Source organism: Jaculus jaculus, chromosome 15 (genome assembly GCF_020740685.1).
Source record: "Jaculus jaculus isolate mJacJac1 chromosome 15, mJacJac1.mat.Y.cur, whole genome shotgun sequence".
Lineage (NCBI taxonomy): Eukaryota > Metazoa > Chordata > Mammalia > Rodentia > Dipodidae > Jaculus > Jaculus jaculus.
The window spans coordinates 59,751,238-59,777,164 of NC_059116.1; the positions used below are offsets into that span (position 1 = coordinate 59,751,238).

General features: G+C 37.5%; 1 protein-coding gene across 1 annotated transcript in view; it reads right to left on the minus strand.

Annotated features, from left to right (window-relative positions):
• The window catches only part of Malrd1 (MAM and LDL receptor class A domain containing 1), a 771,085-nt gene that overhangs the window by 191,944 nt on the left and 553,214 nt on the right, over positions 1-25,927 (minus strand). The window lies entirely within an intron of this gene.

Sequence of the window (25,927 nt, forward strand, 5' to 3'; positions counted from 1 at the left end):
CCAGAAACACTCCAGAGGAAGTGGCAGATTAAATATGAGTGCTACCCTGACTGCTAGCCAAAGCACCTTTTCCAGGGCATGAGAGTAGGCCCTGAAAAGACTCAAAATGCACCAAAGAAGAAAGTAAGAAGCTGCTGAGAGTTCCACATTAGAGGAGAATGCTAACACACCTTCGTAACCTCAGGGAACATTGTGGAAGGTGGACTGCATGTGAAAGAATGTAAGAGCCACAGGATAGGAGTGTATACTCTGAGGCACTGTCTTTTACACAGGAGCCCAGGGTTGCATAATGATTTCAAAGTGATTACTGATAACCCCACTGTGATAGTTTGAATACATGGTCCCCAATATATTCAGTGTTTTATTAGTTTGTAGTTTGGATCTGCAGCCACCTGGCTGGAGGAGGTGGATCTTAGGGTCCAGCCCTAAGGTGTGGTGGTGGATTTGAGATTCTAATCTAAAGATATGCAAAGGGCCTGAGTTCCTCCTGGAGTTCCTGTAGTGGGCTGTGTGGCTTTTGGTTTTGGGGCTTTCGGCTTCTCTCTCTCTATCTCTGTTTGGACCTGTGGGAGCAGGTCAGCTTCTTCTGCCATTATGGAACTTCCCCTGGATTCAATAAATACCCCTTCCTCCATAACTGTGCCTGGTCTGGAAGTTTATCTCAGTGAACCTGAAGCTGTCTGCTACAACCACTGAAGATGGCCCTCACTGGAATGTGGAAATGGGAGAGACAATAAAATATAAAAATAAAAAATAAAAAAGACAATAAGCCAATAGGAATACAACCAATTTGCAATATGTTTACAACAATGTTCCAAATAAAAACAACTAAATGAACTTAGGGGTTAGGAATATATTTCAGTTATTAAAGTACTTATCATATAAGCATGTGGACTTGAATTTCATTCTCAAAACCCCTGTAAGTGTGCCTGACATGGTGGTACACATCTATAATCCAAGTGCTGGGATGTTAGAGACAGGCACATCCCTTGGGTTTGTTGGCCATGCAATCTAGCCTAATTAGTGAGCTCCAGGCTAATGTGAGTCTGCTTATTAAAACCAAGTTGGACAAAATTTGTGAAGAACACCTGAGCAATGTTGTTCTCTGGCCTCCATGTGTGTGCACATACTACATAATGTGCATACTCACCTGAGCATACAAATATGTACACATATGCAAAAAGTATATGGGGTACAGCTCACAATGCTATTTATTTAATAATAGTGTCTTCATATTATCCACCAGTTGTAACAAATGCACTATGTGCTGTATCAGTTACTTGCTTATCACTGGGAACAAACTGCTGAGCAGAATGTATCATACCATGTAAGTTACTTCCTCACAACTGTCAATAGATATCTGACCCTAAGCTCCTTAGGGAAGGAACAGGACTTCATGTCCCAGTGGCTAGAGTTCATCACAGTGTGGGGAAAGGATGACAGGAGTTGTTTCATATCATCATAAGCAAGGAGAAAATAAAGACATAAACAGAAAATGGGCCTGGATAATAACACCCCAACATTTCCTCTAGCTAGGTTACCTTCCCAAAGGCCCCATAACCTTCCCAAATAGCACCACTAATTGGAGCTTAAGTACTCAAATACTTGTGCCTGTGAGGGCCATTTTATACTCAAACTACCTCACACACTACTAGCAGATGTTAACACTCATGAAAACAAAGTGGATCTACAGTGGAAAGAATTGATTTGTGTGGAAATATTTGCTTCTGTGTTTTTATTTTTACTCAGCTATTTGCTAAACTTAAAATGGCTCAAAAATCCAGTCCTTTAAAAAATTAATGACAATATGCATGCAGTTCAGAAGAGATAGACATGATATGAAATTTTCATTTTTGCTTCTATTTGTTTAATTGCCTACTTGGTTAGAAAATATAAAAGTCTTGTCATTCCAGAGTCAATTAAAGCGATCATTAAAATGAGCACTTGGTTTACTAAACACATCTAATCACTCCCTCCTCTCTGATTCTGTCATGGTTTCTCTCTGTAATGTTGAACATGCATAGCATCTCCAACCTTGCCCATCTCAACTACATTTCTTAATACCTAAAGGAAGCCCTTTTGTCACATGAGAGACAAAAACGATCGAGACACAGGTTACATGAAATTGTCAAAGCAGACACTTAACACTCAGTCTCAATTAATCTGCAACTGGGTCAGAAGAAAAACAGATAATGAGAATGTCATTATATTATATTATTTTCTTCAAAATAACTGAAAGTTCCTATACGGTAGTAGTCATATATTTTATAACTATAAATATATTTTCCAAAGCTCCATCACCCTTCCTTCTTTCCTTTATGTCAGGGTAATAGTCTCTCTCCTCTTTCCCATTATTACATCCTCTCTGCTATGGTTTTTATAGCGTATTCTAAGTGTACAAATGGTTTAGTAATGGCATTTCTATCATGGTTACAATGAACATGGATCATATTCACTCTTCTATTGCCCTGCCTTCCACTCCCTCCTTCTACTGTTCCCCGTCCACATTGTCAGTTGTTTATGATTCCTTTCCCCGCAAACCCACCTAACTTCCTCACAGAAAGGAAAATATCAATATCATTTTTATGGAACTGGATTATTTGACATAACATGACTTGTGGCTCCACTTACTATCCCTCAAATGACATAATTTCATTCTTCATGGTTCAGTAAATTCCATAGTGTATATATATATATATATATATGTATGTATGTATGTATGTATATATATATATATATATATATATATATATATATATATATATATATATATATGCTGTCACATTTTGATTCATCTGTTAATAGTCACCAAGGCTGATTTCATAAGTTGACTGTTGTACACAGTGATGTGACAAATATCATTATGCAGGTATCTCTATTTTAAGCTGACTTTTATTCTTTTGGGAATATGCTTGGAACATATATGGTTAGATCATATAGAAATTTTATTTTTAGATTTTGTGGACCTGTCATACTGATTTCCACAGTGACTGCACTTATATACATTGCCACCAGCAGTATATAAGCACATTGTTTTAAAAAGCTGTTTTTTTCCAGTTTTCTTACATGTACATAGTGTATTTTGATAATGGTCCCCTTCCATTATCCTGGTTATCCCCTTCTCAGTCCCCTTCCACTGAGTTCTTACAGGTACATAGTGTATTTTGATAATGGTCCCCTTCCATTATCCTGGTTATCCCCTTCTCAGTCCCCTTCCACTGAGTTCTTACATGTACATAGTGTATTTTGATAATGGTCCCCTTCCATTATCCTGGTTATCCCCTTCTCAGTCCCCTTCCACTGAGTTCTTACACGTACATAGTGTATTTTGATAATGGTCCCCTTCCATTATCCTGGTTATCCCCTTCTCAGTCCCCCTCCACTGAGTTCTTACACGTACATAGTGTATTTTGATAATGGTCCCCTTCCATTATCCTGGTTATCCCCTTCTCAGTCCCCTTCCACTGAGTTCTTACACGTACATAGTGTATTTTGATAATGGTCCCCTTCCATTATCCTGGTTATCCCCTTCTCAGTCCCCTTCCACTGAGTTCTTACACGTACATAGTGTATTTTGATAATGGTCCCCTTCCATTATCCTGGTTATCCCCTTCTCAGTCCCCCTCCACTGAGTTCTTACATGTACATAGTGCATTTTGATAATGGTCCCCTTCCATTATCCTGGTTATCCCCTTCTCAGTCCCCCTCCACTGAGTTCTTACACGTACATAGTGTATTTTGATAATGGTCCCCTTCCATTATCCTGGTTATCCCCTTCTCAGTCCCCCTCCACTGAGTTCTTACACGTACATAGTGTATTTTGATAATGGTCCCCTTCCATTATCCTGGTTATCCCCTTCTCAGTCCCCCTCCACTGAGTTCTTACACGTACATAGTGTATTTTGATAATGGTCCCCTTCCATTATCCTGGTTATCCCCTTCTCAGTCCCCCTCCACTGAGTTCTTACACGTACATAGTGTATTTTGATAATGGTCCCCTTCCATTATCCTGGTTATCCCCTTCTCAGTCCCCCTCCACTGAGTTCTTACATGTACATAGTGCATTTTGATAATGGTCCCCTTCCATTATCCTGGTTATCCCCTTCTCAGTCCCCCTCCACTGAGTTCTTACATGTACATAGTGTATTTTGATAATGGTCCCCTTCCATTATCCTGGTTATCCCCTTCTTAGTCCCCTTCCACTGAGTTCTTACACGTACATAGTGTATTTTGATAATGGTCCCCTTCCATTATCCTGGTTATCCCCTTCTCAGTCTCCCTCCACTGAGTTCTTACATGTACATAGTGTATTTTGATAATGGTCCCCTTCCATTATCCTGGTTATCCCCTTCTCAGTCCCCTCCACTGAGTCCATCCTCTCCAACTAGTCCCTCTTTTAGTTTACTTTGTATTTTTCTTTGCTCTTCTCCATCAGCCATGATGAAAGGTTGATGGGACCCATATTATTGCCTGTATTTGTTTAACTAGTTGTAGAGAATAACTCACCAGTAGTAGTTGTCATTTGCTTCTCTGGAATGAGATGGCATCCCATACGCCAGCTTATGTGGCTTACTCCTCTACCTCGATCAAGTATACATAAGGTGCACAGGCCTGGCCTGGAATGGAACTCAGTTTGTGAGGTTTCCTGCTTTCTTTCTGCTCCTTTATTTCTCCTCTTTTAAAAATAATTGTCTTGGGCTGGAGAGATGGCTTAGCGGTTAAGCACTTGCCTGTGAAGCTTAAGGACCCCGGTTCAAGGCTCGGTTCCCCAGGTCCCACATTAGCCAGATGCACAAGGGGGCGCACACGTCTGGAGTTCGTTTGCAGAGGCTGGAAGCCCTGGCGCGCCCATTCTCTCTCTCTCCCTCTATCTGTCTTTCTCTCTATGTCTGTTGCTCTCAAATAAATAAAAAATGAACAAAAAAAAATAATTGTCTCATAATTTAAAAAAGCATAAAATAGTCCAATATGGTTTAACTTACAATAAAAAGGTTGGTCAGGGCTAGAGAGATGGCTTAGCTATTAAGGTACTTGCCTGCACAGCCAAAGGACCCAGGTTCAACTCCCCAGGACCCACATAAGCCAGATACACAAGGGGGCACACACATCTGTAGTTCATTTGCAGTGGCTGGAGGCCCTGTTTTGCCCATTACCTCTCTCTCTCTCTACCTGTCTGTTTCTGTATCTCTCTCTCCCAAATAAATATATAAAAACAAAAATTTAAATTTTTTTTAAAGGTTGGTCAGGTGAGACTACAGAATCTAGATTCTAATCCTGTTGCTAGCATGATACAGTATATGTCTTAATCAAAAATACTCCATGCCTTTGAACCTCAACTTCTTTATATAGTGGAAAGAATAATACTTTCCTGAGGAGACCATTATTTGGCTTGAAGAAAAACTATATAAGCCAGACTAGGTGGTTGATACTTGTAATTTCTACACTTAGGAAGTACAGACAAAAGAATTACCACACATTGAAGCCACCCTGGGATATATAGCGAGTTACAGGCCAGTCAGGACTTTATAACAAGACTTTGTCTCAAAAATATTAAGTAAAGTCTGGAGCGATATCTTGGAATTTAAGGCACTTGCCTGTGAAGCCTAAGGACCAAGGTTTGATTCCCCAGTACCCACATAAACCAGATGCACAAAGTGGCACATGTGTCTGGAGTTTGTTTTCAGTGGCTAGAGGCCCTAGTGTGCCCATTCTCTCTTCCTTTCTCTCCCTCTCATGCTAATAAATAAATAAAATGGTTAAAAATATCAAATAAAATGGTGTATATAAATTTAGTCACAATACTACATGCACTTACTTTAAAAAATATATGTGCATATGTTGTGTGTGCATGTGTGCAATGGTCAGAAGATAACCTTGGCTATCTTTCTTCAGGAATGTCATTAACATTTTTTTTTTTTTTAAGACAGAGTTTCTAATTCTCCTGGAGTTTACCAAATAGGATATATCTCTTGGGCAGGGAGCCCCAGTGATCCTCCTGTGTCCAACCCTCAGTGCTGGGATGACCAGCATGTACAGCCATACCCAGCATTTGTGTGTAGGTTCTGGGGATTGGACTAAGGCCCTACTTCTTATAAGGCAAGCTCTGTATTGACAGATGTACTTTTTTTTTTTTTTAATTTTAAACGTATGCATGTGACTGCTATTATATATTGCACATTACCTGTTATATAAAAGTTTGTATATTATATAAAAAGGTCTTGATAAAATTTTGTGGGAATCAAAAATAACTTCATAATATAATTTCAAGATTTTCTTTGTAAAGGAAAAGTATTGCTAGTGTCTTTGTATAAGATTAAGCTTCCTATTTTTTATCTGTGTAGTCTTTCCTATATATCACTTGGTTTGTAAGAGGGGATATGATGAAGAATGGAATTTCAAAGGGGAAAGGGGGGGAAGGGAGGGTATTACCATGGGATATTTTTTATAATCATGGAAAATGTTAATAAAAATTGAGAAAAATATTAAAAATAAATAAATAAATAAAAGAAATATCGTTTGATATGTCAAAGGAGGAAGAACTGAAAAAAACATAATGCTAACTGAACATCTACAGTTGAAATGGATGACTTATTTGTAGCTCAACACGAACCTCATATTCTTTGAAAGGGGCAGATTTTTAAGAGTCATCACCCATAAAGCACTAACAAAATTCCTCACACTAGATCAGTGACCTACATAGTCTTCTTTGTTAATCTAATACTTACACATGTCTTTCAATTAATATTGCTTACTGAACAGCCCTCATTCAAAATATTTGCAAAATACCTTGCCTTAAAACAAAGACTAATTTAGAGTTACAGACATGAAATAGTTAATGTAGAACTGTGGATAATTTATTTCCCTTCAAGAATGTCCCATAAAAGTTGTATTTGGAAAATGATTTTTGGTCCGGCTGGCTAACTGAAAACATGCTTACTTATACTCTCCAAGAATATTCCACTGCAAAGTCAGTGGACGTAAATCCCCTATGAGTCCAGGAAAATACAAGCACAGCCACCATCATACAAAAACAAGTCTGGAAGATTAAGACAGAAACTGATGAAAATACATATATAGAACTGAGATCCCAACCAACTACTACAGATTAAAAGACAGACCAACACTAAGAGAAACAATAACAATGGTGAATCTTTCTAGCAGAATTGTGGAATCACCCCCAGATATAGAGACTATAAGTAAGAATATGTTCCTGTACTCCCAGTTGGTAATTAATCCAAGGGCTTTAAAACTTCCAGGTCAGTAACTTGTGCTCAGATTTTCTGAGTGTGTCATGTGCACTGATAACACACAGGGTAGTTAAGTTCTGTTAAAGTGTTGAAATGATAGAGGTTTGCAAAAGTGGGCAACAGGACCAAAGAATTGAGACACTGTTCTTGAAGCTCATGTGTAGTACTTATACCTCCCTTAGCAAGTAAACAAGCCAAAAGTAAATCATAAGATTAAGCACACTGAAAACACAGCTCCACTTTGACATAAGAGTGACATAAAGCCAGAGACTTTGCTACTGAATGAATATTAACTCCCAAAGTAACAAAATTTCTTACTTTGTATCAGGAACTAGAATGTATATAGTAACATTCAACCTAGTTTCATCTACATACAGAGATAGAAAACCAACAGTTAGCAATCAAGCAGTTGAAGAAAACTATAAAAAAGAAATATAAATTAAACTTAATGAATAATATTAACCAAAATGAGGAAGACCACAATAAAAACAATGGGAAAATCACTATTTCCCTAGATAGAGTTGGGTGTCAGTTATATACAGCAGATACAAATAAAAATAACATGTTTGGAAATATCTGAACAGTATGGCTTTTCAGATAAAACCTTCAAAATCAAAATTCATGGAAGATTAACCCAGAGTAAGTACAAAAAGTCAGTTAGAGAATTGAATTGAGTCTCCTTGATGTGAAAGAGGAGAAGGAAGCCATATTCAGGAGTTTTATAAAGCCCAGAGTGGGGATCTGAATAGTTTCTTCATAAGAAGAGAAAATTTGGACACAGGAAGAAACAGTAGGTGGGTGTCTTCATAGGGAGAAAAATATGTGTATATATAAATATATATATGTATATATATTCACATATATATGCATATATATCCATACATATATATATATATATATATACACATACACACACAAAGGATAGAGATCTCAAAAGAACATCCATCTATTAATCTTGAAACTTTAGTCCCCAGAACTTTGAGGAAAAACATTTTTGATGTTAAAGCCACCAAGCTTGGTGTATTTTGTTATGGCCTTAGCAAAGAAATAGACATATCAAATAAAAATAATCTAAAAATAACAATCTAATAAAATAGATTACATGGAATTAATAGAGCAAAGCTTTATATGCATATATAAATATAAAATATCTAGTTTTACTTAATGTTTGTAATATGCTGTGTACCTTGTTTGGTGGCATACACCTTTAATTCCAGCACTAATGAGGCAGAGGTAGGAGATCACTATGAGTTCAAAGACAAAAGTGATAATAGCCCAAGCAGAAATTACTGTCTTTAACCATTAAACAACATGGATTTGATATATAATGTCCTGAAACTGATATACTCATAAAGGCAAAGGTAGGTTTTTGAGTACTACAATGAAATAATTTAACATGTTTTTCAATATTCTTTCAAACTTTTAAAGAAATTTTACAGATGTACACAAAAAGTTATGACATGATAACATAGTCCTTTCAATAGGGAAACAAACTGTTCCATCAGTGGTGCTGGAATAATGGCAGCTATGTGGAAAAGAATTCTCGAGATTGTAACCTATCACCCTCATACACAAGAATAAATCATAAGTAATTAGTGAATACTACTTGTCAATTTTATGTAACAATAAGTATGAATATCTTTTCTATGATGGGAATCAGAATTCCAATCGACACAAAATCAGAATGTACAAGGAATATAAAGAAAGACAGATTTCATCATAAAAGTATAAAGGAAACATTCAATATGTGAAATGACTTTTTGAAGGATTCATCTTCATCCTGGGAACCAGACTTCTAAGCACAGCTGATTTTGATTTCTTTCTCAAGGTGACTTTGTCCCTAGACCATTTATAGTCTGGTGTAAGAAATACTTTCTTTTGCAAATTTCTACTTTTCAGTCTTAACACTCACTATGACTTGATTTTAATTTTTAGCAGTATAATTCTTCAACTTGGGCTCACATTTTCTTTCCCCTTTTGTTGTATTGTGAAGGATACATCTGCTTGGAAGGTCAAATTATATTAGCTCCTTCCTTTGTATGTCAACCTTTGCATTTTGCCATGTATTTCCATTATGCATAATTTATAATTTAATGGCAGTCTACACAGTATTTCTTCCTAAGGCTATTTCTCTATTATATGCAGTGGGTGATACACAGAAAATTGCAACAGTTTTATTCTCTCTCCAATGTTAATGTATCCCTCCTTTTTTTTTTTTTTACAAATCTATGCATATAATTTTATTCAATTATTAGTTTGTGCACATGATTCTTCCTAGGTTATAGATGACGGTGATGTTCTAACACATACTGTACCATGTCACAGGATACTGAGTGTCTCAGGCAAAGAAAAAAATAGTTATCCTTCTCATCTATTTGATAAATCATATCAGATTAATATGTGGAAAACTCACAACATATAGGAGTGATTGATTTGGAAGTTTGAGAAAATCACTAAAAATAATTTGGTTTATTTTAATTATTGTTATAGTATGTTATCTGTATCACATCCTACAAAGGATTGCAACATAGTGAATTGTGTGTGTATGTGTAGAGTGAGAGAAATTACTGCTCTAGCATATTATTTTCCATATTTCATGTTAAAATAGTAAATATGATCAAATGATATAATCTAGGTTTCCTAAAAATTTATTTCGAGGGAAGAAGGCTGGGCATTGTGTTGCATGCCTTTAGTCCCAGTACTTGGGAAGCAGAGGTAGGAGGATCACAGTGAGTTCAAGGCCACCCTGAGACTACATAGTGAATTCCAGTTCAGTCTGAACTAGAGTGAGACCCTACCTCGAAAATCAAAACATAAAAAAAATTATTTAGAGGGAAGAAATTTGCCAATTATTTTTTATAACTCCCACACCTATCATCTTATCTTTTCTGTGTGGGTATTTGCACATACTGTTTCCCTTTATTTTTAAAGATGAGCATACTCATACACATCTAAAGCCAATTCTTTTTAAAAAATACTTTTATTTATTTATTTGAGAGAAGAGGAGAGAGAGAGAGAAAGAGAGGGAGAGAGAGAGAAAAAGTAAGGGTGTATCAGGGCCTCTAGCCACTGCAAATGAACTCCAGACGCATACGCCCCCTTGTACATTTAGCTTACATGGGTCCTGGGGAATTGAACCTAGGTTCTTTGGCTTTGTAGGCAAGCACCTTAACTACTAAGCCATCTCCCCCAGCCCTGTTGTTTCTTTTCTTGAATAGTCTCTAATATCATTTCCCAGAGGTACCTATGACAACTATGTAACAGTGCTCATTTAAACAATGGTCATCAAGTTCCTAAGTACAAATTAGAGAGATTCTATGACTGGGAAATCAGTTAAAAATGTACTTGACTTTTTCTCTGCCTCACAAATAAACAAATAAATAAAAATATTCTTTTTTTTAAAATTTTTTATTTATTTATTTGAGAGCAAGAGACACAGAGAGAAAGACAAATAGAGGGAGAGAGAGAGAATGGGCACGCCAGGGCTTCCAGCCACTGCAAACGAACTCCAGACACGTGCGCCCCCTTATGCATCTGGCTAACGTGGGACCTGGGGAACCGAGCCTCGAACCGGGGTCCTTAGGCTTCACAGGCAAGTGCTTAACTGCTAAGCCATCTCTCCAGCCCAATAAAAATATTCTTTAAAAAGGGATGGAGAGTTGGCTTAGTGGTTAAGGCACTTGCCTGTGAAGCCTAAGAACCCAGGTTCAATTCCCCACAACCCGCATATGTTGCTGGGTCATAGATAAATAAATAAAAATAAATATTTAAAAAATGTACTTGGGGGCTGGAGAGATGGCTTAGTGGTTTAGGTGCTTTCCTACAAAACCAAAGAACCCAGGTTTAATTCCCCAGGAACTATGTTAACAAGTTGCACAAGGTATTACATGCTTCTGGAGTTCATTTGCAGTGGCTGAAGGCCTTGGAACACCCATTCTCTCTCCCTGCCTCTCTCTCTCTCTCTCTCTGTCTGTCTGTCATATAATTGAAATAGTCAATAAAATTTTAAAAAACAAAAAAATAAAAAATTGAGGCTATAGAACACTGACAGTTCACACAACTTTCATAACAAAATAAAATGTTCTTGTATTCTAAATACCAATAATAAATGAAATTATTTTAAAAAGTCTTGATGTGTGTTGCCTTCAGCCTAGGCTACACAAACTCATATCAATTTAATTTCAAATACTCACATTTTATATTTGTTCATCTTAGCACATTTTTCTTAAAACTTTATTTTTCTAGTTTGTATTTTCACCACTTTGAAATTTAACACATACTTAGAAATTTTCTATAACAGAAGCACAAGCTATGAAAGAGTCAGGTCTTTGTTTCTTTGGTAACAACCCTGGATAGAACCAGGGCCTTTGAGGGATCACTCTCAAAGTTAATAATTCTGTAGATTATAGCTTCACTACACTAAATAACTGCCTCATGACAGATCAAGTGTATGTAAATTTAAAATGCATCTCCTTTACTACAAAAGCACTTATTGTGTCCAAGAATACAGATTGATAGATAGAATGAGTTCTATTGCTCTACAGTATAGTAAAGTGAACACTGAATATATTAAAGAAGCTAGAGGAAAAGACTCAATATCTATATAACAAGAAATGATATGTGCTTGAAGCAATGTATGGGTTAATTATTCTGATTATATGTATGTATGGAACTATTACAGGGCACTCCACACACACACACACACACACACACACACACACACACACACACACCTTGAACAGTAGGATCAGAGAAATGTATGACACAGGTTCATAAGTTTCACAAGGCAGTAAGGAGGGACCCAGAGTGGGATAGCAGCAGAAAGCTCAGAGAGCAGTAGGAGCCCACAGGCCTCGATGGTAATGATGTTCTTCTGCAGAAAACATTTGAAATTTTAATACTATTTATGGCAGTGACTTGTTGAGCTGGAACATGTACACGGTGTGTTACATTCTGTGAGTTTGACTGGAGATTATTTTGGTCTACAAACTCAATTTTAAGACAACTTTATTTCAACCTGGTAAGAAAGGTTCTGACATGTGAAAAATGGGCCCCACAGAGCCCTTTCAGATGTATTAAGTAATATGTTATGATGTAACAAGTAATTGGAATAGTACTTTATTTTTACTACCGAGAAGTTTTAAGTTTCTGTAATTATACAAAATGCTATGAAAAGTATATATTGTAAAAGGTAACTATTAACTTCCCCTTTTCATTAAAAATGAATTTGGAGTAATCTAACAGTAGTCTTTGTTAGAGAAGTTTTCTTGTTCTGTGCCAAGTGTCATCATTTTCCACTGATTTTAACTTACCTAGCTAAGGTTGCATTAAATATCTGAACAAGTCACAAACAAGAAAACTGAACCACTGGAAACTAATAACCTCATAGCAGAGTAATTTGGTTTCCCTTGAGGCTCTACAGCAATGTGAGTGAAAAGGAGATCAGTACCTTCTTAAGTGTGATTTTAATTTCCTATGTGGGTAGGTAGGTGAAAGCAAGATTTTGTTTTTGGCACTGATAATTAGGAAAAACTTGATTATACTTAAAAAAGATACTGGCATTTTAAAATAACTTTTAGCCTATGAATTAAAGCATATAATGGCTGTTAGAACATCTTAATATTCTGACTATTGTCCATTTAATTTAAAATATATTGAAGGGTTTACACTTTTCATGAGGTATTTATTTTCATTATGCCTGCCTCTACTTGAAAGTCTGTGATAAGTGGAAATAGTTTTTTATCCTTCAAGTATATGAAAAATAATGATTGAATTTTCTCATCAACTGTACAAATTTTCACCAATTGATTTAACTTGATATGATATACTACACTGATATGATGATAAGACTTAGGCATACTTTGCAATCAACCAGCCAAACAAAAGGCAGGCACCTGTGCAATAGGGGCTCACAGTGTATGTGAGTAATCAATGGCTCTCTGATTGTATATGAGGCATGCTCAGAGGAAGAGAACTCATACTTGACACTTAGATCCAAATCAGAATCCTATGGATAGGAATGTCATGGACTCCAAAGAGAAGCTCCCATTGGTCTTTGGTTAAGAAGAGTGGCTGTACCCATCGAAATGTTTCTTAAGTAATTATGCTTATCCCCTTGAATCCATGCTGCTCTTACTCTTGATTAGAGAGTTTGGATGTTTGCCACATAGGTGGCAATGACAACCTTTTTTTTTTTTTTTATTAACAGATGGCAGTGAATATCAGGGGGAATAAAGATCCATCGACATGACAAGAAAAGATAGTTGACTGCAGTGCAATATACAAGTCACTTCTAGCACATCTACCAGGGCCCAGGATACTCAACAGAGGTATTGGTGATTTAAACATGAATGCTGTTCTCCCTGCTTGCCATTGTATCATTTTTCCTTACTGCTGAGTAGAATTCCATTGTGTATATGTAACACATCTTCATTATCCAATCATTAAATGGTGGGCATCTGGGTTGATTTCCAGTTCTTAGCTACTGTAAATGGAGCAACTATAAACATGGTTGAGCAAGTGAAGAGTTATGGTTATTCAAGTTTGCATTCCCACCAACAGTGAATGAGGGTTCTTTTTCCCCCACATCTTTGCCAACATTTGTTGTCATTTGATTTTTTTTAATTAATTAATTAATTTATTTGAGAGTGACAGACACAGAGAGAAAGACAGATAGAGGGAGAGAGAGAGAATGGGCGTGCCAGGGCCTCCAGCCTCTGCAAACGAACTCCAGACGCGTGCGTCCCCTTGTGCATCTGGCTAACGTGGGACCTGGGGAACTGAGCCTCGAACCAGGGTCCTTAGGCTTCACAGGCAAGCGCTTCACTGCTAAGCCATCTCTCCAGCCCCTCATTTGATGTTTTAAAGATTGTCATCCTGACTCGAGTAAGCAGGAATCCCATAGTTGTTCAATTTGCATTTCCCTGATGGTTAGGGCTGTTGAACAGTTTCTTAAGAATGTCTTAGCCATTTGTATTTTTTTCCATTAAAAATTTCCAATTCAGCTCCCTACCATATTTCTTGATTGGCTGTGTGTTTTTATTGTTTAGTTTTTTGAGTTCTTTGTAGATTTGGGATATTAGGCCTTTGTCACTGGTATAGTTGGTGAAGATTTTTCTCCCATTTTGTGGGTATTCTAGTGGCTCTGCTTATGGTATGCTTGTCTGTACAACAGCTTTTTTGCTTCATGTGATCCTATTGGTTGAGATGTTGTTTAATTTCCTGGGCTACTGGGGTATTGTTCAGGTTGTCCTTCCCTCCTCCCACATAATAGAGATTTCCTCCTAACTTTTCCTTCCATTACTTGAAGTGTTTCAGCTCTCATACTGAGGTCTTCAATCAATTTGGAGTTGATTTCTGAGTATGGTAAGAAGAGTGGGTCTAGTTTCATCTCTTTCAGAAGTCTCCATATTGATTTCCATAGCAATTGTGCAAGTTTTCACTCTTACCAGCAGTGAATGCAAGTTCCTCTTCCCCCATATTCTCTCCAACATTTATTATCATTTGATTTTTTAATGATTGTAATATTGACTGGAGTAAGGTAGAATGTTATATTTGTTTTAATTTGTTTTTCCTTGGTGGTTAAGGATGTTGAACATTTTCTTAAGTGAGGATCAGCCATCTGTATTTCTTACATTGAGAATTCCCTATTCAGTTCTCTGCCCCATTTTATGAATGGATTGTTTGATTTTTTTTTATTATTCCTTAGGTTTTTGACTTATTTGTAGATTCTAGATATCAGGCCTCTGCCAGTGGTAAAGCTGGTAGAGATTTTCTCTCATTCTGTGGTAGTTGTTGGCTCTGATCATGGTATGTTTGTATGTACAAAAACTCATGATATCACAAAGTTGTGTGATCATTTAATTTTCTGGGCTACTGGGGTATTGCTCAGGAAGTCTTTCTCCATTCCCATATTGTGGAGAATTCCCCCATTTTTCTTATAGGAAATTAAGAGTTTCAGATCTTATGTTGCGGTCTTATATCTATTTGGAATTGTTTTATGTACACAGTGAAAGGACTGGTTCTATTTTCATTTTTCAATGTGTGGTTATCCACTTTGATCAGCACCATTTGATGAAGATGCTCTCCATTGTCCAGTGTACATTATTGACTCCTTTGTCAAAGATCAAGTAGCTTTAGTTGCTCGAACTAAGGGTTGGGTCTTCAGTTTTGTTCCATTGGTCTATTCCAATGTCATGCTGTTTTTGTTACTATGGTTTTATAATATAACTTTAGATTGGTTATGGTGATACCTCCGGAGGTGTTTCTATTGCTAAGGATACTTTTGGATATCTGAGGTTTCGTCCATTTCATATAAATTTTGAGATTACTTTTTCTATCTCTGAAGAATGATAATTGAATTTTTATTAGTATTGCATTGAGTCTATATATTGCTTCTTGTAGAACTGTCATTTTTACAATATTAATTCTACTTATACAGGAACATGGAATGTCTTTCCATGTTCTCACATCCTCCTCAATTTATTTCTTGAGTGCTTTTATGTTTTCAGTATATAGGTCTTTCATCTTCTTGGTTATTGTTATTCCCAGATATTTTTGTCACTCTTGAAAATAGGGCAGCCTTGCTGATTACTTTCACTGTATAATTGTCTTTGGAATACAGTAAGACTACTGATTTTTGAGAGTTTATTTTGTATTATGTCACTTTGCTGAAGGAACTTATCACCTTTAGAAATTTTGTTGCAGTCTTTCAGGTCACTTATGGATAGGATCATGTCATCTGCAAATAGGGCAACTATGGCTTCTTCCTTTCCTATCTGCTCCACTTTTTATACATCATCTGCCTTATTTCTTGGGCTAAGATTTTCAGTACTATACTGAAGAGTGGTGGTGAGACTGGACACCCTAGTCTTGTTCCTGAACTTCATGGGAGCTCCTTGAGTCTTTCCCCATTAAGTGGGAATTGAGTTTAATAGCAATGTATATGGCCTTTATTGTTTTGATATATAAACTGTCCATGTCCAGTCTTTCCAGTGTTTTGATTATGAAGTTATGTTGTATTTTGACAAAGGCCTTCACTGCATCTATTGAAATTATGTAGTTCTTGTGTTTTAAGTTATTTTTTATGTGGTGCATTCCATTAATTAATGTCCCTATGTTTAACCATCCATACATACCAGCGATGACGCTTGCTTTATTGAGATGTATAATGCTTTAGATGTGTTGTTCAATTTGGTTTGCGAGGATTCTGTTGAGCTTTTTGTGTCCAAGTTCATTGGGGATTATAGTAGACAGCTTTAGGTCACTGTGATCACCCTCCAGAACAGGTGAAGTTATTGAGGAGGGGATATTTATTTGACATTTATGGATTAGGGGAAGTTCCATAATGGCAGAAACAGATGACCTGCTTTTACAAGTCCAAGGAGAGAGAGAGAGAGAGAGAGAGAGAGAGAGAGAGAGAGAGAGAGAGAGGGAGAAAGAGAGAGAGAGAAACCAAAAGCCAAATCCCAAAAGCCACACCTCACAGCACACTTCAGGAACTCCAGGCACTTTGCATATTTTTAGATTGGAATGTCAAATACATCACCACACCTCAGGGCTGCACTCAAGAACCATCAAGTGACACTTTCTTCAGCCAGGTGGTTGGTAATGAAAACTAATATAAGGTGTGTAGGACATACCCATATATTTTTGTTTTGTTTTGTTTTGTTTTTTAAGGTATGGTCTCACTTTAGCCCAGGCTGACCTGGAATTCACTATGGAGTCTGAGGGTGGTCTCAAACTCATGGCAATCTTTCTACCTCTGCCTTCCGAGTGCTGGGATTAAAATTGTGTTCTACCATGCCTGGCCATAGCCATATTTTTTAACATAGGGATGAAATAAATTGTAACCTTCAAAATCAGGTTCCTTTTCCAGTCAATTCTTTCCAAAGGAGTTTGTATGCTTATTATAGTCTTTCCCCAAGTATCCTCTCTATTGTTTTAATGTAAGTCAGTTGGGCCATCTTCCTTAACATTGTTAATATGTTTGACAATAGCAGACTCAGTAATATAAAACCAGCCTTAGAATCTTTAATTTTAACTTGCTTGAAATTTTATAACTTAAAATCTTAAATCTCTCAGTTTCAATATCTTTTAGCCAAACACATCAATATATTACAAATTGAACCTTGATCAAACTCCCTGGGCCTTTGCAGCAGAACACATTCAGCCCTTATATCAGCAGCCCTGTTCCAATGAAATCCTCTGTAGTTTTTCCTTCTCCTTAGAAAGCTCATAAGCCAAGCCTCCAAGTTTATCACTGAAGCCTCCAAATACACTTAACATATTCAAACTCTTATCAGAATAGTCTATAAAACTTGGCTTACTGCTCTGGAAGGCATCTTCAGTTCTAAGTACCAATTCCATGCCTATTCTTCTAAAACAAAGTCCCAAAAGAACAAAATCCACATAGTCAGATGCATCTCACCCCAATCCTGGTACCAATTTCTGTAGTAGAAAGCTTTAAATCACTGAGATGAACCTCCAAACCAGGCACAGATATGGAGGAAGGAATATTTATTTGAAGCTTAGAGATCCAGGGGAAGTTCTACAATAGCAGAAGAAGCTGACCTGTTTTCACAGGTCCAAGGAGAGAAAGAGAGAGAGAGAGAGAGAGAGAGAGAGAGAGAGAGAGAAAGCCACAACACACTTCAGGAAATCCAGACACTTCACACTGAAATGTCAAATTCACAACCACATCTTAGGGAGAGACCCTAAGATCCACTCAGTGATACCTCCTCCAGCCAAGTAGCTGGAAAACCAAAACGGTTTAATAAACTCCTAAATCTATTGGAGGACAATTATTCAAATTACCACAGGGATATAGGTCTATAAGTTTCCTTTCTTGTTGTATGTCTGTTTTTTTTTTTTTTGTATTTGTGTAATGCTGGCTTAATAGAGTTGGAGAGGATTCTGTTTTCCAATTACATAAAATAGCTTGAGAAAACATGACTTCAGTTCTCTTATGAAGGTTGTTAGAATTCAACTGATAATACATTAGGCCCAAGACTTTTCCTTTTTGAGAGGTTTTTGATTATATTTTAAATCTTGATGGATGTATCTGTTTAGGAGATTTATGTGCTCTGCACATAATTTTGGTAGATGTTATGTGCCTAGTAATTTTTCCACTTCATCCAGGTAATCCAATTTTGTGGAGTAGATGTTTAGAAAATATGTTCTGATGATTCTCCCAATTCCATTGATGTCTGTTGTGACCTCACACTTTTCCTTTCTAATTTTGTTAATTTGAGACTTATCTTCTTTTTTGTTGTTTGATCAAGTTTTCCAGGGGGTTAATAACCTTGTTTTTCCTTTCCAAAGAATAAGTTCTTCATTTCATTAGTTTTCTCAATTATTTTATAGGTTTTTCAATTCATTGATTTGTACTCTGACCTTATTTATTTTGTTCCACTTGGAACTTTTAGGGTTGGATTGTTCTTGGCTTTCCAGTGCCTTTAGGTGGATGGTTAGGTTATTAATTTGAGATCACCCTGTCTCTGTTATGAAGCCATTTGGTGCTATAATGTCCCCCTTAGGACGGCCCTCACTGTGTCCCATATGTTTCAGTATGCTTGGTTCTCACTATCATTCAGTTCAAGAAATTTTATATTTTTCTTTTTTATTTCTTCTACAATCCATTTATTGTTTAACAGAATGTTGTTCAGTCTCCAGGGGCATGTAGTTTCTGTTGTTGATCCTGTTGTTCTTAATTTCTAGCTTTAAAGCATTGTGGTCTGATATGATGCAGGAAGGTATATCAATTTTCCTGAATTTATATACTAATACATGATCTATATTGAAGAAGGTTCCATGGATTGCTGAGAAGAATGTGTACTCTGTAGAATTGGTTTGGAATATTCTTTAGATGTCCCTTAGGTCTAATTAATTTATGTTGTTATTAATATTTTATTATTTCCCTGTTGATTTTATGCGTGTATGAACTGGCTAATGATAGTGGGATACTGAGGTTCTCTGCTGTGATGTTATTGGAATTTATTTCTTATTTGTTGTCAAGTAGGTTTTGCTGTATAAAATTTGGTGCACCTGTGTTTTGTGCATATAGATTAATGATTGTGATGATTGTGATGTCCTCTTGTTGGATGATTCCCTTGATGAGTAAAAAGTGCCTTTCATTGTCCTTTTAAATTAATTTTGGTTTTAATCCAGTTTTGTCAGATAAAGCCATACACACTTGTATCTAACTTCCATTTCCTTGAAAAATAATTTGCTTTCACCCTGGGGAGGTGTCTTTCTTTAATAGGGAGATATATTTCTTGAAGGCATCAGATTTAAGGGCCCATTTTTCTTATCCTCCCTGTTAACTTGTATATTTTTATGGGTGACTTAAGTACATTAATATTTAAAGTTATAGCTGTGAGGTTTTATTTAATCTCTGCCATTCTGGGTGATTTGCAGGGTTTGGCGCTTTGAATGTTTTCATGACTGCTCTAGTTTTGGATGTTGTATTCTTCCTCTTGTGGATTCTTGTGGTTGGTTGGTTGACTCTTCTCTGAAATATTCTCTGTAGGTTTGTGTTCATATAATCATAGATCCATGTTTTCATGGAAAGTTTTCCTTTCTACATTTATTATGAGGGATACTTTCACAGCATACAATAGTTTTGGTTGGAAGTCATAGTTTTTTTTTTTTTTTTTTAGGTTTTGAAGTGCTTCATTCCAAGCCCTTCTGGCTTTCATGTTTTCCATTGAAAAATCTGAGGTGACTCTGATAGAATTGCCTTTGTATGTAATGAGTTCTTTCCCTTCTGCTTCTTTTAGCTCTCTCTCTTTGTTTACTTTGCTTACAAATTTAACTATAATGTGTCTTATAGAGTTTCTTCTTTGTTCCTGTTTTTTTTTTCTTATTTTTTATGTTTTTTTTTTTTAAATTAGTTTTTGCTTCTGCAAGAAAAGGCAGTTTGGTACCATTATTAGGCTCATCTGTGACCATCCATCCCCAATGGCCCTTCCTTGTTGAAGTACATGGGTTGTGCATTGTGGAGTTATCCCACAGTTATTGGTACAATAAATGTCCCTGCATATCATGACCCAACATGTGGCTCTGACATTCTTTCCACCCCCTCTTCCGTAAAATTTCCCTGAGCCATGTTGGGTTCATTTTTGGTCTGCTTTAGTGATGAGGTGTTGGGGGCCTCTGAAGCTCTGGCTCTCTGATTTGGTAGGTGTTGATTTTTCTTTGTGTTGGTCTCCTTCCCCCTTGCACTGGTATCTGGTTCACCAGGAAAACAGCACCCTTGCTTGTTTCACAAATTTTCCTTAGTTTCAGCCAGGGCCCTTTTGAGGTATGATGGGGTGGTTCTCTCCTTAGGATCTGCATCTATCTGAAAAAGAGAAGCAGTTTCTCCAACGGAGAGTTAGTTAGCACCAGAACAAATGAGATGATAGCCCTTACTATTTTTATAGAGAGTTTAATAGGTGTAGGCCCTCTTGTAGCCCATGATTGATAGTAGTTTGATATTGGAGAGTGGGCTTATGTTTGGGTATGGTTCTGACTTGTTTCCCAGCCTCAGCTATGGGTCTCATACCACTGAGGGGATCAGTTAGCTGAATCAAAAGCAGTTGGTTTCCCACCATGGCTGTGTGTCACTATTACACTTGTGCGGGCATCACAACAGGTTATTTGCTGCTAAGTATGTTGGACCATGAGTTGCTTGGACAGATATTGGTCATTTCCCCCAGTCACCCATGTAGCACCTTCTGGCACTAGACATGCTAATTGTCTGGGGACTGACTCTCTCCTGGTTTCCAGCCATGCCATTCCATTTTACGTGTCAGCTGCATATGGTGTCTTCAGCAATAGGGTCTTACCACTAACCTTTGGTGGGTCATCAAGTACTCTGACAGAAATCTGTCATTCTTTTAGAAAACTTTGTAGGTTTCTCTGATCAAAAGCCCATTGTGGGTGATAGCCCCATGCTGGTACTGGGAGTTACAGGTCAGTGTCCCCTAAAATGAGGAAAAAAAGGTAGCTAATATATAGGAGTTAAAGAGGAGAGAGAGAAAGAGGGAAAGGGAGGGAGGGAAGATGTAGAGGATTTAGGTTATACTTGATCCTACCCTCTCCAGTGTCTTGTGGTTCAGGTGTTTCCTGTAAGGGCCTGGTGAAGGTTCAGCCATTTTGGTGTTCTGGACTCCTGGTCAATTTTTTCCATCTTGTTTTCCAGAGCAGAAGTTCTGTCTTCCACATGATTAACTAAGTTAGTAAGGACTTCTTGAGTGTTTTTAAGAAGCTAATTTAATTTTTATTTTCTGTTGTGTTTTTCTGCATCATGTCCAACTCTGTGGGCTCCAAAGTTTTGATTTTCTTGATGCTGACTAGATTTCATTCTTGCATTTGATTATATCTCCCTTAAGCAAAATCAGCTGGTGTTTAAGATCCTCTATTTGTTTACTCACCATAAATTTATTCATCTCTCTTTTGAGTTCTCTCTGGTTTTTCTCAATGAAGTTAAGCCCAGTGATGATGGCTGTGTGCATTTCATTTATGTGATGATTGATATTTTTGATGATTTGCTTCCCATCCAGCTATTTGCTTGGTCAGAGTCACATAGCTTACTGTGCTTTCATTCTGGAATTCAATTTCTTTTGTTTCTGCACTCTCAGTTTGTTGACGTTATTTTTGCTTTAGTGTTCTACCCATCTTGGAGTAAAAGTCTTATATTGTTAAGGAGGAAGTAAACATTTGTCCTTGTATGATCTTCAATGAGTATGCTGTTTTAGGTTTGAGCTGGATTGGAGTGAGATGGATTTATAAACTCAGAATTGCAAGTCATGGGGGTTGCAAGAGTGCCAGCAGCTCTGGGATGGTTGCTGATATGAGAGTTGGTTTGGAGGAGCACAATCTCTTCAGCTGTTACCATAGCTGTGCCATGCCTGTGGTGCTCCTGAGCAGTAGCACCTTCCTCTGCTCACCTGCCCTTCCCCCACTGAACATATTGTGGAGGTGCTCAGATTTACCCCTGGACCTACTAGGTGCTCTTGTGCTCCCCATTTGGGACAGAGCAAGGTGCCAAGGAGATAGTAGAAGAGTCCCCTGTCATGTGATATGGGTGGGTGGGGGACTGTGGGGAAATGGTGGAGCTGGATTCCATAGAGCAGAACTGACTGAGGGTCCATGGAGGTGGCTGGTGTGGGGCATCAGGTTATGGAGGTGAGCTGGCAAGAGAATGGGAATGTTGATGCATCCAGAAGCATGGCTAGGTACCAATTAGAAGAGGTGGTCAAGGCAGGATGTAGGTTCACGTGTATCTACCTGTTCACAGTGAGCAGGCTTTCCCCTGAGGTTCCCCACTCCTAGTGACCACTTCTTCTGTGGCTACTTGTTCCCAGTCAGGAAGCTTTCTGTCTCTATTAATTCTTTATTAAATGTAGGACAGAACACAAATCTTGGGGTTCATAACTTCTGAGAGACCTCTCCTGATCTCCCAAATCCTGCATCAATAACACATGTGAGGTCTGTTGTTTTTCTACCTTCTCCACCTGGTAGTAGGAAGTCAAGGCCTACTCTTGCTGCACAACTGTGCAACATTTCAGCCCCATCACACCAGCAGCAGGATAATTGGGCATCAGGGAACCAGGAGATGGGGATCTGGGAGCCCAGGTCTACTTATGTTGCCAGAATGCAGGGTCCAAGCAGTCCCACACCAGCAGCAGAGGTACGTGAAACTGGGAAACTGGGAGCTCAGGCCTACTCACACTGCTCATGTGTGTGCACCCACCAGCACAAGAGATAGGGCAATCAGGGAAGCAGGACCGAGAGAGCTGGGATCCCAGGCCTGCTCATGTTAGAGGAGGGCATAGTCTACACATCCCTACAAAAGTGTCAGGGGAACTAGGGACTGGGGTTCTGGGAGTCAGTGAACTGAGCTCAGGCCTACTCACACTGTATGCACACACCCACTAGTGCAGAGGAACTGGGAGTCTACAGACGGGGAGGCCAGACCTGCTCCTGTTGCACTCCTGCAGGGTCCAAGCAGCCCCACACCAGCAGCAGGGGTACCAGGAGCTGGGAAAATGGGAGGAGGGGAACAGGGCTGCAATGAATATTTCTGGTTGTCCCACGTGTATATGCTGAAATTCTATCCCTAGGTAATTGTATTAGGAGACCTGATGATGGAGACCTAATTGACTGAACTAGTGTTATTATAAAGAAACCTAGCTTCTTCCACCATGTGCTGTTAGAAGGAAAAGCTCTCAATTAACCATAAAGCAGACCCTTATCACACACAGTCTCAGTCCTATTGTCATCTTGACCTCCTAGCTTCCCTAACACACCCTTATCCTCTATCTGTATGCTTTGTTATTAACTTTATAAGCTTCATTAAATTATAATGAATATAGTTAAATTGTATACAATAGAACATACTTTCATGTCATTGTCTATACATATGAACCATTTCAACTTCCAATCTTCCTTCATTCTGATTGCTCAAATACATGCATATAGTTAATTATGCATTACTTTATCAGTAATTATTGACTCAAATTTTTTTCTTCTGTTGTGCTTCAGTATAAGAATGACTGTACCATATATTTTACCAATTTCTAATATGTGAAGGTAGGGTGGTTTTAATATGTATTTAATCTTATGAATAATATATGAAAAAGTACAAAGAACAGCTCTGAGGAGCAGAGAGAACAGATTTATGCTGCAGTGTTTAATCAACATGTACAATTATTGTATGCTAAAGAAAGCTTGCAGTTTGGAAGATGTCAAGAATTTCCAGAGCCACAGTGGGAAAAAATAGATTTGGACCCTGCAACTGTGCTCCACCACTAACATAATGTCTCATAAAACAGTTCCTGCTGTATTTCTGTAATGATCATGACCTTTTCCATAGCAACTTACTCTGAAAATTAACTGGCTCAAGAAATGATTTATGTAGGAAGTGAAGAAAACAATATGTTTATTTCTTTTGCATTCTTAGTGCTGTATCCTTCTGTTTTCTGGTTTCTTTCTCTGATAGTCTCTCTGTTCATGTTGGGAAAGATGCCCAAACCTAGACTATGGGGTAGCAGTAAAAGAAAGTCCCTGTGATGTACACCACAGTAAAACCATTTAAATCAGGGGAAGGAAATTTATATGTCAAAGTAGTAGTAGTATCAATAATAATAAATAATAGTACACAATTCTGCCCTCTAATTAGAAAGATCACTAGTCACTTAAACAAGGCATCAAAAATCAAGACAGAAGCAACATCTCTAATTTAGAGACTATTGCCAGAAACATGGCTAAAAGCAGGAGGCATATAGCTGGGCAACTGAAGTAGCTGATGGACTAGGTGGTCAACACCCAAAGCACCTCTGGATATTCCTCCTGTTTGAGGGGCACTGAGTTAGATGGAGTAGAGTCTGCACGTGCTCTTCTGAAGTGTTTCTGGTCCTGTCATTGCTTCGTGCTGTCATGAAGAGTCAATAAGCTGGTGGGTGTCCTTTCCAACTGTGAGACCTCTGTTTAGTAATATTAGAAATAATGTAAGGGTGGTCAGTGAACTACCATAAACTCATTTAGCTGCTGATTAATTTTATGTTGTATGTAAAAAAAAAAATAGAAAAAATACCTAGACTGCAAATGTTCTCTCTACCTTTACTCATAGGTCCCTAAACTGTTAAAACTGATTTTCCTCATTTTTACTGGTTTCTCTTTGAGAAACAGGAATTCAATCAGAATCTATTTGAATTTTTCACTTTCTTTCAGGAGTGTATTTTACTTGTTAAGAATCTACTTTCTTGGCTGGAGAGATGGTTTAGCAGTTAAGGCACCTGCCTATGAAGACTAAGGACCCTGGTTCAATTCCCCACTATGCACATAAACCAGATGCATAATATAGGACATGTGTCTGGAGTTTGCAGTGGCTAGATTCTGATGTGGCCTTTTTCTTTCTCTTTCTCTCTCTTACTCAAATAAAGTAAGTAAAAAATAAAATATTTAAAAATTTAAAATAAATGTTAAAAATAATATTCTTTCTGTCCATGATTAGAATTGATATAGCTCATCACCTATTCACTGTTTTGCTACATTTCACCTCAGCCTTCTTGAATGGACATCTGTGAATGTGAGAAAAACCAAGAATTAGATATGTGAAATAGAATTTTCTGTTGACAGCAAAATCTAGAAAAAGTTACTAAGCTTTTCTTGAGTCTCAATTTCTTTCTTCATTATTATATCTTTTTTGTTGTTGTCGTTGTTGTTGTTGTTTTGTTTGAGGTAGGGTTTCACTCTAGTCCAGGCTGACCTGGAACTCACTCCCACGTGCTGGGATTAAAAGTGTGTGCCACCCTGCCCGGCTTTCTTTATTTTTAAAGTTGGGAAATATCAGATGAATGAATTAAAGCTGATGACAAATATAACATATATATTCATTTGATGTTTTAGAAATATTTTCCAACTTTAAAAATAAAGAAATCCAGGCAGGGTGAGACACACTTTTAATCCCAGCACTTGGGAGGTACTTAATGACCCAAGAATTTCTATCACAGTTATTTTAAAAGTCATCAAATAATTGCTAGGCCATAATACTAAGTATATTACAATTTACAAATTTTTAATTAGAACTGGATCCCCAAACTGTTTCATGATGATCAAAAATCTCATCACTCTTTAGTACAATAACAGTATAAATACAGTAGCCTTTTGCTTTAAAGACATTTGTAATTGGA